We start from the raw sequence: 14,624 nt of genomic DNA, 5'->3' as shown, positions 1-14,624 counted from the left end.
TGGTAATTGGCGAGTGATCTCTCCTGTCCTTATCTCGACCCACAAACTCTTTGTTATATTTTCTCTCCCCTGTCCAGCTGAGGAGGGGGAGTGATAGAACGGCTTTGGTGGGCACCTGGCATCCAGCTAGGGTCAACCCACCACACAGAGATAATGCATGTGGTAGATTCAGGCAGTATAGTTGATGCAGCATAGGGACAGAGACACAGGATGCACGCAAAGGCAATATTGCAGACCTTGGCTGTAGTGCACCAGATCGTATCTGGACCACAGCTGAGGGGCTGCATTAGGGCAGCTGTGACTAGCCAATACAGAGTGTTTGGAATGCATTAGGTTGGCACGGAACAGTGGCAGAGGTCTTTGGATGTCATTCTCCACCTTCTAAATATCTGGATTGGTATAATCCTAGCAGGTAGCATCCATTCTGTGTTGGCTTTCCTGACTTGGTCCCATAGGCTGTTATCACTTGCACAGCACTGGTGTATTAACAAGTGCTAGGGGCAGGTAACTGGGGTTTGTGGTATGGGATAAAGCAGTCTATGATGTGGAGGTGCAAAGGTTAGGATAACTGCTCTGCTGCATGATGTGAGCCTGACTTGCTAGCCATTCCTTAGGTCTGGGGACCAGGAGTTGCTGTCCAGCATGGATAACAATGCTCTCTTTTCTAAAGCTTTGCATACATACTGAAAAGGTCTGAAAAGGATCAATCACCTCAGTATCTTATGAGTGAGGCCTTGGAGAAGAGAGTCTATGTTGAGCTAGCAGTGTGGTCTACACAAAAACTAGTGATCTTGTAGAAGGTTTTGTTGGTTTGTGGATTTTTATACCGATTCTGTGTCCTTAGGCTTTGTGCAGAGCAATTTCTACAGCTGAGTTGTCTGGGCTGCCAGCCACTGAGAATCTGAGGCTGAGACCAAGTGTCTTGTTTGTCCCTTGGAGTTGAAGGACAGTAGATTGGGCATCTGGGTGACAGACCAGAAGGAAAAACAAAAGGAGGTTGCGAATCCAAGAGTGGAACAGCATGGGATGTGTGAGATCCAACACAGCCCTCTCCATAGAATGGTATCTGTTAATGACCTCACAGGTGGCAATGTCAGTAGAAATGCACACGTTTCAGCAGATCTGGCAGCTTCTCATGAAATGTCAGAATGGAGATCTTTGACTCTGGATTTGTCTATAGTCTTCACAGTTGAATCCAAATTCTGGCTTCAAAACACTAGAGTTGGCCACAATCCACTTCATTTCTGTAATAGCCTAAGGCAGCTTTTAATAATTGACCTCATTTTCACAGAATCACAAAATAATTTAGGTTGAAAGGGACCTCAGGAGATCATCTGGTCCAGCCACCTGCTCAAAGTGCAAATAACTGTTCTTCTATGGTCCTAAGATAAAGCCAAAAATCCATTTCAAGCAAAGAGCAGAAGTGTCAAGTTTCCTTCAGCCTGCAGTTTGACAGTGATGAGCTGTGGGGAGTCAGCATTTATAGGGGGAAACATTTAGGTAGTCTTATGAGCAGGTGTTATTGTTATGAGATGTGTTAAAATACTTGCCTAACTTTTAGGTCTGGGAAACTGAACCAGGTTGTAATTATCTTCCATGCAGCAGGGACAGAATTATTAATCACCATACTCTCATATGGCCAAAGCTATGCTCATATGACTCCAGTGACACTACAGCTGGAGCCTTGAACACAATGAGTTGTCCAGTGTGGTGAGAGCATAATAGAGCAGCACACTGCTTGGTGCACAAATAGGACCTTGCATTCAGTTTATGGTGCTAAAAGCTTAGAAAATGCCATATTTCACTTGTAAATTGGGTGTACTTTATCCAGAAACTTATTCTGCCATTTATGAAAGGACTTTTTAGGAGATAAATTCATTTTCACCTGGAAGGATTTGAAGAGAAGCAGTAAAAGAAATAATTTTTCCCTGTAAAAGTTTTCTTAGTAGAGAAAGAACATGGATAGGGAGAATTTATCTCCTAGATATACCTCCTTTCCTCCTGCTGCCTTCCCACGTATTCAAGCTCATCATGTCCCTGTGGCAACTCTGAAAGATGCAGAAATAGAAAAGAAATTCTAAATTAACCAGCTGCATATGTTTCTCCCTGCTTTTAATCCTGCAGTCACGTCGAAAAGTGCATTCCACAGTTTATACTTCCCCTTTTTCATTCCTGTCTCTTACCAATTCCATTCTTCCTTGCAGGTTCTTTCTGTGCACATCTTGCAGGTGTGCATTGCCTTGCCACTCATCTCAAAAAATATTGGTGTCTGCAGCCTTCTTTTGAGAAAGCCATAGTGTGTTCCCTTTGTAGGCAGTGAAGCCCAGAAGGCATTCAGCTGACCAGATACGGATTGGAGTGGGTTGAACTGTGTTCTGAATGCCTTTGCTTAGGTCTCAGCTTGTAAAAAGGATGCAGGGTGGTCTCAGCTGCAGAGATCTGTGTAGTAATTCCCTGTATGTGGTGATGAATGTGGCTTTATTCACGTTTAATCAGGTTGCTCAGTTTCCTTGCTCTATTCACAGTAAGTACACTGCTTCAGCCTCTGAAGATGTCTTCAGTCATATAGTGGTCATTCCCGGGAGGGACAGTTAACTCATCCTTTGTAGCTACAGTCTCTGGTGGCTCTCCAAGCTCTCTGCACTAAACACAAAGCTAGTCAGCAGCATGTGACTACTGATTTCCTTTAATCACTGAGTGCTGCTTGGACTACAACATCCCGATGGAATTGCATTAGAGGTTTCCTCTGTAAGTACGGTGCCTTTCAAAATTGCTTTCCAACAGCATGCTGAATGGTGTAAGCAGAGAGCAGAGTTTTAGCAGTCAGTCAGTCATCAATAGCATCCTGCTCTTAACCTGAGGTAATGATCACTAGTTTGAATATGCCTGCATTTTCCCCAAGAGCATGCAGTTCTGATATGTGAATGCAGATATGTATATGTATGTAATTACCCTCATCATGTGCAGCAAAACCAGCTGAACAGCATGTTTATAGAAACTGTCCTTAAGAGTGATTGCCTCTTGAAGGAGCATAGCTCATATAAGAGGAGTGGGACTGTCTCCAGCCAGCCCTGGGAGACGATGCTGAGAGCATATTGAAAAGCTGTCTTCAGCAAAAGCTTGCCAGTTTAACAACTCTGTTCACTGTTCCTATTGCACAGTGGGCTCTTTGACGCAACAGAAAGAGCTGCTTTTTTTTTTTTTTGCTTCCTCTTAAATCCGCCTGGCCAATTTAAAGCTTGTGGATATTTCTTCCCCCTCGGGGAAAGCTTATGTGAGGATTTTCTTTTTTAACAGTTCATTCTGTGAAACCATTTTTTTCTTGTTTGCTGTTAGAAAATGTTGGAGCTGAACACAAGGCTTTCATTGCAGGTCAGTGGATGAACTCTTGACCAAAGCATTTAACATTTGAGTGTAGCTTTAGCAAGCACTGTAGTTTGGGAGGAAAAAGCAAGTTAACAAGGTTGTATCATGTGAGCCCATGTGTGCCTACTACTGGAATAGGAATCTTTTCAGGTCTTCAGTGACTGAGCCCTGCGCAGATGAATTTACCATCTTTCTTTTGTAGACAAATATACCGAATTAATATTTTATTGAGAATTGAGGTGACATCACAGTTATGTCTATATTATTTAATTCCAGAATGTCTCTGCTTCCTCAAAATGCAATAAACCTTACTGTGAATTTCAAGTATAAAGTTTTTGCCTTTTTATTTTGCAAGGATTGTCTTTTTGAATTATAATGTTTTTTTCACTTCTTTTCAGCACACTTTACTGGGAAGCATGTTACTCCTGGGCACACGCTGTCTGCAGGGAAGATAGTTATTTGCTATTTTGTATTTCTTCTTAGATTGCTATCAAGGGAACTAAGAAAGGATGTAGACATATTGTTAATGTCTCTCTTCAAGCTGTATTTGAGGTAAGGCAATCTTATTTCCCTATCTCTGAAATTAGAATATGAAGTAGATGCAGTATTTCTTCCATATGTAGTTACTAAGATTATCCTGTTGTTATTTGTTTTTCTTGTTGATAAAATGTGAATATATTTGTCACAAAGCTTGTCCTTGTCTGTGATGCTTAAAATCCTGTATTTTTATTTCAACAATATCTAGTACATATCTACATGTTTCTATAGCTCTTGTACCCTAGATGAATGACAGATCATTTTTGTAATTGATTCGGTTTTCTCCTCTATTATTATCACATTAAGTGTGTGAGTGAGTGGATTTCTTACCCTGGGTAGGCAATGCTTATGCAAACTTTGTAAAACTGAGTTACAAATTGTTTCCACTGTGAATCACTTTCCTTGTAAGATGATGACTTTTATGGTAATGTTTAACTTGAGTAGAATTGTTTTCAAACATATACAGTGCATTTTTGGTGTATGCTTTTTTTAACAGCACTCCAAAATGAAATAGAAAAATAATGATTCATATCAGACTGTTTATTTCCTTCTCCACTTAATGCTGCCTGTTATGGGAAGTATATACCTTTGAAAGGTTGAATCATTATTTATGAGGATCAGTACAGCTGAAAGGTGTCACTGCAATACTGGCCATATGCAACTGCATTGAAAATAGATTTTGTATGGGATACCACTGTTGGTGAATTGTGATTAGTGTCTGGGGAATTAGAAAATACTACTTCTTGTTTATGTTTCTTTTCAAGCAATTTAAGAATTTACCATTTGAGGGAGATTAATTTTTTCTTTTACCCTTTTCTCTAGCAAGGTTACAGTTTATATAATTCAAGATTTTGACATGTTTTCTATAATGTTATTCTTATTTAAATCAATCCATCTGAATCTTTGTGACTTCTAAGGGGAAGCATGTTTTAAGGCAGACATGCTCTACTGCAGGTCCAGAAATATTTTTAATTTAGAAAAATGTTCTAAATTTATCTTGTTTGGCTCCTCACATCTCTGAAACTGTTTGCTGTTTGAATTCCAAATAGTGTTGGCTCCATTCAAGAGATCTGTCTTTTAGCGGTTTGTTGAGAAGCTTTTCACTTGGGATGGGGTAGGGAATGATACAGGGTAGAGTTACAAAGCTGCAGTGAACTATTTTTAATCTTACAGAGCAAAAATATTTACTACTATAAGCATTTATAATACTCAAATTAATAAATTCATTAAAAGGTGGTTTTAAAACCCATTGAGGCCTAACTTTCTTTAATCAACATCACACCAAATCTTCTTATAATTTTCTGTCATCTTATTTTGGGGAGTTATAAATGCATATCCTGTCACAGGGCAAATACACAACTTATGTCTGCAACTTGTTTTCTACTGTCAAAAAAAAAAAAGTGCAGCTTATTCACTGCTGTTGAAGTTATCTCAAGTTGAATGTGCCTTAAAAACCTTAAAATTAGGCAGTATAATAAACTAATGCGGTCTTTATATAACAGGTTTCCTGGACCCTTTTCTCAACAAATTAGATACCATCTCTGATCCACCATTACTGCCAAAGGGTGTATTGGGCTGCATTCCTTCCCTTCTGATCTCTAGTTTGTGAGGTAGTCAGTCCTGCTTCTCAAAGGGAATCTCATGAGTAACACACCATGATGTGTTGACATTTCTACTGACATTACTTTGCCAGAAAGCATGAATGGCGAAGGAGAATAAATGATGTGGGTGCCTTGGTGTGCTCTTTGGAGTTGAAGCATATGCTGCAATATCTTACTAGATTCCAGCCTTCTTGCTTACCAATGGTTACGGGAAGGCATTTGTTTCTCCTGATGTTTGTGGTGCCAGCTTTCTACCTAGCCAATGTAGCAGAGCTTGTGGCTTTCTGTATTTCTCCTTGCATGCCCTGAACAGTCTCAGGTTAACTGGGTGCTTGTTTTATTACCCTAATGACCTTGCCTATGGATTGCTATGCCCTTAGTAAGGAAAGGCTAGGTGTTGTCTAGTTAGTCTAAATCATGCACAACTCAAGCCAAGTTAAGAGGAAATGCAGGAAGAACTTTTATTCGTAACAGTTAAAATAGGAAACACATTTGGAAACACTTAAGCAAGACATAGACAAAAAATAAAAGGCAAAAATGCTTTATCTATTTATACCTAGCTTATATTAGAAAGGTTTTTATCCCATCCTACTGATTTGACCCTCTTCTGACAAGATTTTCTTGTTTGCACATAGCTTACCTTTCAGGTCATATCTATTGGAAAAAGCCTGTTCATGAGCCTCCATCAGTTAGTTACCTCTCATATGAGAGAAAGCTCCATCACACAGTATCTTTGGGAGCATACCTTAGGCCATTTTCTGATTCTTGAGGAGCCTCTCATTTCTTATTCAGACTTTTCTACAAAATTTTTGAGATAGTGCAGTGTTAGTCTTTCATCCCAAAACCTACTTTTCTTGTGTCTATCCAGACAAGGTGCCATCATTATTTTTAATTATTTCATTATTAGAGATTGAAAGATATCTTTATTAGTGTATGCGTTACCTTCTTATACTTGACTTGTTAGTCAAAAAGGGAGTAAATCTCTTCACTTCCCTTTGGGACTTAGTCTTCAGAAAAGTTGTCTTCATGGAGAGCTGTATTCTCTACCAGTGAGTATACTAACATATTCAATGTTGTGCAGAGCTCTGACTGGCTTTTTCCTGACACTGAGACAGAAGGTTGGTTGTCAGAAGATAGCACAGAGCTGTGTGTCACTGTTTAAGGATGGGCTCACTGAAGCAGGTGACAAGATAGAAGACTTGGGAGGCATAAACTGAAGAGTTTAAGGACCAAGGGCTAGAGAGAAATGGATCTGTAGTGCACTTGGCAAATTGCTTTTCTTTTAACTCTTCAGGGTACAAATATTTCACCCAGATTATCTCATCATGTGTGCATTTTAGACTGAGTGTGTGACTGCAGTCATGTGAGGGCCTCTCAGCACTGTTATAATATTACTAATAAGGAGTCATGTCTGAAGAGAGGCCTTTGGCAGAATGCCGTGCTGCTGGAGGGCTTGAGTGAACCCCAGTGCTTTTGCTTATTCATGTAATTGAGTGGGACCCTTTCATTGTGACTTGATTGCATTTAGACTTGAGAATAAAGACTTGGATAAAAATACCACACACTGTATGTCCCCCAGAGCCTCCAGGGAGCTTGACCAGCTCAATGGCAGTTGTTAGCATGTGCTTTGGGAAATGCCATGAGCCTGTTGATCAAGCAGAAAGAACTTTATTCCTTGCGTTCTACCTCAGCTGCAGCAAAACATCAAAAGTTAGGGCTGGCCTTAATAGCAGGTTTCCACTTGTTTGGGTTCATTAACTAGTCATTTAGGCTACAGCTATAGGCGGTAACTGCTCAGGGGTACAGAAAGCCTGTCTTGATGTTTCACACCTTCATTAGAAAACACAGACACGGCAGGCTGGTGTTCCAGGCACTGTGTTTGGAATTCTTGATTGTGATGTTCTTTGTATGGATGCCTGTTGTTAAGCTTCTAGTGATTGGAAAGCGTCAGAGAAATCGATGAGGCTGTAGAGACTTTGCGGGTTGTTTTTTTTTCTTTTTTCACAGAAGTACTAATTTTGAGTCCATGCTTTAAAGGGTCAGCAGTGCAACAACTTCTAACTACATTTAAATACATGGGCTGACAGAGAGGATTGCGGATTATTTACATCTCCTCTGTAGACTGTCAAAGGCAACCCAGACCACACAGCTTCTTGCCTTTACTAGAACCTATGGAAGAAATGTAATATTCAGTTCCGTAAAATTAGTACTTTTCCTTATACTGAAAGCAATAGTGGTGGGGGTTTTTTTAAGGCACAAGCTTAGCTTCTCAGTTTCAGAATAGTTAGAGTTCTGGATTCTGTTTTCTGGTTCATCATCAACAGGTTTATGGTTTTTAGCCTAAATTGTAATATGCTAACTCTGTTCCATGCCAAGCACCATTAAAGCCAATGGGAGTGGTCTTAAGAGTACATTAAGATACAACGTTGTTGAGATCTTCATAGAATAATAGACTGGTTTGGGTTGGAAGGGACCTTAAAGATCATGTCATTTCAACCCCCCTGCTATGGGCAGGGTCACCAGGGATGGGGCATCCACAACCTCTCTGGGCAACCTGTTCCAGTGCCTCACCATTCCCGCAGTGAAGAACTTCTTCCTTATATCGAATCTACATCTACCCTCTTTCAGTTTAAAGCCATTAGCCCTTTTCCTATCACTACAGGCCCTTGTAAAAAGTCCCTCTCCAGCTTTCTTGTAGGTGCCCTTTAGGTAGGTACTGGAAGGCTGCCATAAGATCTCCCCAGAGCCTTCTCTTCTGCAGGCTGCACAACGCTAACTCTCTCATCCTGCCTTCATAGGAGAGGTGTTCCATCCATCTGATCATCTTCATGGACCTCCTCTGGACTCACTCCAACAGGTCCATGTCCTTCTTATGTTGGGGCTCCCAGAGCTGAACACAGTACTCTGCAGCCGCAGTATTCTGCAGTACTCAGCAGTACTGCTGAATGCAGTTCTCAGTCTGCCCTAAACTCTATGAAGTTGCAGTTCTGCTGTCCCATTGAAGCCATATAGCCATTCTGCCAGTTTAATTGGTGGCCTGCTCCCAGCTTAAGAGAAGGGGCTTGCAAAGGTGGTATGGGCATAGTAGGGACAACTGGATTGCATGAAGTAATGCAAGCATCCAAGTAAGTTCATTTTTGCTAGTGATGTCTGTGAGGTAGACTGGGCAAAATCTAGAAAAGATGATGGGGGGGGAACAACAGGAAAAACTTTGCAGGAAGTTTGCCTCTTCAATAGCAAATAGAAGAGGTGATAGCTTTAATTTCCAAGTCTCTGCCTGTGACAAAGTGGGCTACCTCTCCATTTACATGAATAGCCATTGTCTTCACGTTGCATTGTCCTGATAACAGAGAAACATAAAACAGTCACTTAGACATGGGCATCATCCTCCTATTCAGAAAGAAAAGAATAACAGAACAGTGATAGAAACTGTACTGAAGTGAAATTCTGGGGAAAAAATTTTTTTTTTTTCCTTTTTCCTCTCCATTGTGTGACTGAAAGTGGTCCTGCAATTTACTGGCAAGAAGACATGGAAAAATATGCACTCCAGCAGCCTTGGAACAGTGTGCAGATACCCCTGGGAATTGTTTCTACTGGAGACAGTTGAGGCAGCAATAGGTTTCTGGCTTGCTATTTCTGCAAAACTTTTTTTTTATAGCTAAGGCTATAAATAGTGGACAGTTCTTAAATTGAATAATCCTCTCTTCCTCTCTGGGATGAGAAACTGGATCAAGATTTTCAAAGCCAAAAGCCTACAGCCAGACATCCCTATTAATCAACTGTTAGTAATGTTGCTCAGATTTTGAGGAAATTCTCTTATTGTTCCTGTTTTGTGTATGGTGAAAAGACTCACCCAGATTCTTTCCAGTGGGCCAGTGGCAGAACCAGAAGAAGGACTTAACTCTCCTTCATTTTCAGCTTGGAGTTCTGCCTACTAGATTATATTCTATTGTATAGCAGTATTTAGAAATTAGAATCACTTAATTTTCATAACAGTTGAGCCATCTGTAACTCCACCTGGTTTGGACAAGGTTTACTCAGTGATCACTGCTTTTGAAAGTTGGGTTGATAAAGAATTACAGGGTAAAATATTCAAACCACAGGAGTGATTGAATATCCAAAGGGCTCCCAGGCACATGCACTAAAGCAGATGGCTTCAGTGATGTTCATGTGTTACTCGGACCAGCATTGGTGGTCACTGGTTTGTGTTTCTCTCACATCTTTTGCTGGGATGTGAGTGGTGAAAGGTAAAGAGGTGTTACGTCACCTGTACTGCCATTTCTGCTACCAAGGTGGTACTTAACTACATCTGGGAGGACTTACAAGGCAGAACATTTCAGTCTTAAAAAATGGGATTTTTAGTCCTTATATAATTTAAGACTTTTTTTCAGCATTTTTGCCTATGAATTTACTTCAGAGAAGATAGCTGTGAAAGTGCTGGCCATGGTCATCATCATAACAGAACTAGGTAGAGTTGCATGTGCCAGGGATCAATGGCAATCACTCAGTGTTGGAACAGAGGGGCTTCCAGTTATAAAGGATGCATTGTGTGTGTGCATTTTTATTTTTTACCTTTTGTAACCAGTCACCCAACCCCTGATAGGTATGTTGGATTTCAACTCGTCCAGTCCAGAGTATGTCTATATTTGGGTTCTTCGCCTTGATGTACCCTACAACTGATGTTGCCATTAATGTTTAGGATGATCACATAGGTACTGACATCCTTCACAGTGGGAAACTTTAAGAGTTGTATTGATTTGGAAAGAAGGAGCTTTACTCTGGCACATCAAACAGTCTTTCCTATATGCACTTTTAATGTGGAGCCATTCCTCTTCAGGTAGAATAGTCTGAAAATAGAGGTAACAGTTTTGAAACACCCTTTTTACAGGAAACTTGTTATTATTTTATTTGTGAGAAGGTGAAACCTCTTGATTTCAGGGAAGAGATTTTAAATCAACTTTTGGAAAGCTTGTAAAAAGCTATTAGCAAAATTTAGAGTAATGTGTATTGTGAATCACATTAGCTGCACTGCTTTTTCTCATCAGACTGCTATTAAGCAAAAAAACTCTCTGAGGGGAATATATAACACATCAGAATATTGACTCAAATCCTAGCAAATTGAAACAAGTATTTTATATTGATGCACTTACTATGAAAGTGGTGGTTACTAGCTTAGAAACTGATGTAGAGATTTGTTTGTTCCACAGGGATAGAAAACAGCCTAAAGAACATGTCACTTACCTTTCAATGTGCAGGATTGTGTAAGGTGAGCCTATGAGATAAAAGTCAGTGGTGAAGTTTTCGCATGCTTAATTGAACCAAATATGTACATTTATGAATGAATTAATAAACTATTCCATAAATATCCTAGCTTTCTCTGAGAATTGTTCAGGAAATGAAAAGCACTTATGTAATGTTAAAGGAATGAAAGGAAAATTTCTTAGCATTAGAGAAGGGAAAATAAAGCTTCACTCTAAAATCCTTAGGAACTAACTGTACTAAGAAACGAGATCATTGCAAATGTAAAGTACATGCAACACTGTGTTTTGAGAGCACATCTCAGAACCTCTTAGAAGTATTGTGATGAGTCAATAGCCCTCATTTTCACATGTGGCCCAAAAGAGTTTAGAACTGTGTGCGCATGTTTTTTTGCATTTGTCCAAATGTGGTTTAAACTTCTTTTTTCTCCCTTGATGCTGGATCTGCCTTTTGCTATGACAGCCAGGTAGAAGAAGCTGAAGAAGGTTGCTGTAACTTCCCTTCTTGCCAGCAATTCCAGGGAGTAGTATACGTGCCACGTGGGCCAGGGCTATACAGGATGCCTGAACGTGCCCTGTTACTCCAGCTGCAGGGAGTATGGGGGAAGCAGGCCACTTCTGTTTCACCAGAAGCACCTCTTACACTGAGATGCTAGTTATTCTTGGTTAGCAGAGGTGGGCAAATGAGCCATGTCCAAGGAAAATGTAGGCTTTTTTTAGAGATTTAAGGGAGGTATATTACAGATTTTTTCCAGTAAGTGCAGGGCTGTAATTTTCTTACATTCTTTGCAGTTCATTTGCTTAAGTTGGTGAAAACAGGCTCATCTGGTGGTAAAGCTTTTTGTTTTTTTCTAAGGTAGTCACACTCGGTCCATTTCTTATATTCTGATTAGAATCTTTTTGGCTATGAACTACTAAAAAGGCCATCGCTTCAGAGTCCAAGTCAGAGAAACCCGGCTGGCAACTGCTTAGTAATCTTGTAAACCTATTAAACCTCAACAGCAAAAGAGACACAAAGGTCTAGATTAGTGTTAGGATTTAACAAATTCTCAGTTTCACCTCTTTCCTAGGATGACAGCCTGTAAAGAGCTTTTGAAAAGGCTTTGCTTCTCTGTTGGAACCCTCTGGCATGTTACTTTATTTGGTTTTTAACCCCTATCCCCGATACCAAGGATTTTTCACTTGCTTGATATAACACTATGATTTTACTTTCAGGCAACTCTAGCATGCCCTTTATGTGGGTCACATATTCCTCCTCCTCTATATTGGTCTAGGATTTCCAATTATTTCCATATTCATTGAGCTCAGTCACTACACAGCCAATTGAAACAGGCAGGCTGCTCAATGTCTTTTCCATTCCAGGAGTAATTTAATCAGGGAGTGACTGCATTATTTTTTTCAGAGCGCCGAGCTGTGCATGCCAGGTGATCTGCAGCAGAGAACAGCATCATTATTAAAAAGGCTTAGGCATTTCATGCTATTTTGTGCTTCTGCAACTCATAGTGCAGCTAACAGTACCGTCTTGATGTTTTTTCTAATATGCATGATTCAAATGTAATCAGTTAGAGGAGGTGTAGAAAAGAGGACAGATGAGTCATGGGACTGTATTTATATTGTATGAGATTGAGTTTCAAAGCTGTTGGATCCTGCGAGATCCTTAATCACTGCCATATTTGTTTTACAAAAGTGCTGGTACTCACAGAGCAGATTAATTCTATTTCTTAGTTTACCTCTGGAGTTCCATCCTAGAGTTAACAAATCTTTAATGGAAGTTTGATACTGGTACGTTCCCACAGAACTATTTCAACTTTTGTAGAAGAGCAAGGGAGAGAAATGGCTGCAGGGGTACAGTCTTCAGGGAGTCCTTGCATTCATTATAATATTCATCCAGGTTGACTACTGTGCTCTTCTCCAGACAACTAGAGAGAATAGGTGAGACTTTGCTGTTACGGGGAACCTTAGGTCCATGAGAATTTCCTTCCACTGGGAAGAGCTAATTGGATGTCCCTTGCTACCCAGGGGAGTCCAAGGGAAGGGTAAGCTCTTTTCCAGAGTTACCAAGGAAAGAGAGAAGGTGGGGGTGAGACAGATCACAGAGTCCTAGTGTGATAAATATCTGTGCTGTGCTAATTTCTTGCTGCTGAGCACTATTATTTAGGTGAACATCAGCTTGAGGTGACAATTGCATTTTTCTTTGGAGTCCTTGGGCCAGATTGTGAGCTGGTGGGCATGATATGATGCTGGTGGAATTGTACTTGATCAGCTGAGCATCACCTACTGGGAGCACCACTGCAAAACTGTCCTCCTCAGTAAGACTTTCCTGCTGCTTCTTTTAAGAATTTTGTTTTCACCTTTATTTTGTCTTTCAAAAAAAAAAAATTTTAAAAAATCTGTGAATTTGAAGAATTAGAACCAAATTGTGTCCACAGTTTCTCTCAGCTGTGTATGCACTACCATTAAGGTGATTTCCGATAAAATTATCTGACTCTTGAAGAAATCTAACTGACATTTTAACCCTTACAGTGACATGTTAAAAGCTTTCATGTTGGTATAGGCCTCTTTAGTTTCTTGTTTTCTCACTGCAACTGTCATGGGCAACTCCAGTCTTGGCACTTTTTTCCCCCCCTTGGTATTGGAAGTAAATAGGCTTTTTTTCCAATTAATGTCTATGATAACGTAGCCAGTGGGGAGGGAAAAACCCCTGCCTTCTGGAGGATTCCAATATTTCACATTGAGATTTTTGGAGAAGTAGTATTCAGCATATTAATAATGATGGTAAGTAACTCTTAAACACTGCTAGGGCTGGTTTTGGATTGTCAAGTTCCAGATGTCTTTTAAGTTCAGTGTCTAGTTAAAGTTCCTTGACTGCGTTTCCGTGGCAGTCAGTGATGAGAAGAAGCTACAGAGAGTGATTTCATCTGAAGTACATATCCACTTATGATTTCTTTCACCATCTTATCTAAATGCATAATTACAGTGTGCATCATCTTTATTGTCTTTGCTACAGTTAGAAATCATCAAGAAGAAGACAGTGAAAATGACTTGCACAGGATCATATTGTCTCCAGTAAGGAGACTTTGCTTGCTTACACTGGTGCTCAGTCCTATTACATAGTGATGTATATATCTGTCATCTACAAATTGATCAGGGCTGTCTTCCAGACCAGTGTAGGGACCCTTTTGCCCTGGGAAGGATGTTGGAACCTGCACATTGTGACCTAGAAGTACAGTAGTGTTTTGGAAAGGCTCTGATGTGCTGCACACTAGTCACCTCAATGCAGTGAGAGAGCTCTTGCTCTTCCCTAGGATGTCCTTTTGTGTTTGCTCACGTGGGGCTCTTTTGAAGAGAGGGCTTATTTCCAAGTGTTGAGGGGCTGTAGTGTAATCTTTGCCTGCTGAATGACACAGCTCTTGAGTTATTGCTCCTAAGCTTATGATATGCGCTTTCTACTAAAGTTTGGTCTTTTTCATTGAATTGCTTTGTATGGTCAGTAGTAGCTCAAGGCAAGCATTTCAGGTCTCTTAAGACTGAAGCAAGAAAACATTGAAGTGTGTTTTTAATCTGAAGTGAGAAAAACAGGCAAGAATTATTCACAATTCTTTACTGACACTTTTTCTATTACGTGGGGCAGTTTCCTTTGAAAAGTCTAGGATGCCAAGCTGGGTTGCGATATCGCCATTTTGATACATGGACACCATTGTTAATACTGCACTTTGCGTTCTCATCTCTTGAATAATCCCATTTAATGCTCAGAAATGTCAACTTATACTGAAATACAATTTTCTGGTAGGTCCCAGTGATTGAAGTTTGACTCTTGCTAAGACAGGGCAGAGAGTGGTTGTATGTTGGTATTGTTTCAGCC

This window comes from Accipiter gentilis, chromosome 12 (genome assembly GCF_929443795.1).
Source record: "Accipiter gentilis chromosome 12, bAccGen1.1, whole genome shotgun sequence".
Taxonomy (NCBI): domain Eukaryota; kingdom Metazoa; phylum Chordata; class Aves; order Accipitriformes; family Accipitridae; genus Astur; species Astur gentilis.
This window is presented reverse-complemented; position numbering follows the sequence as displayed.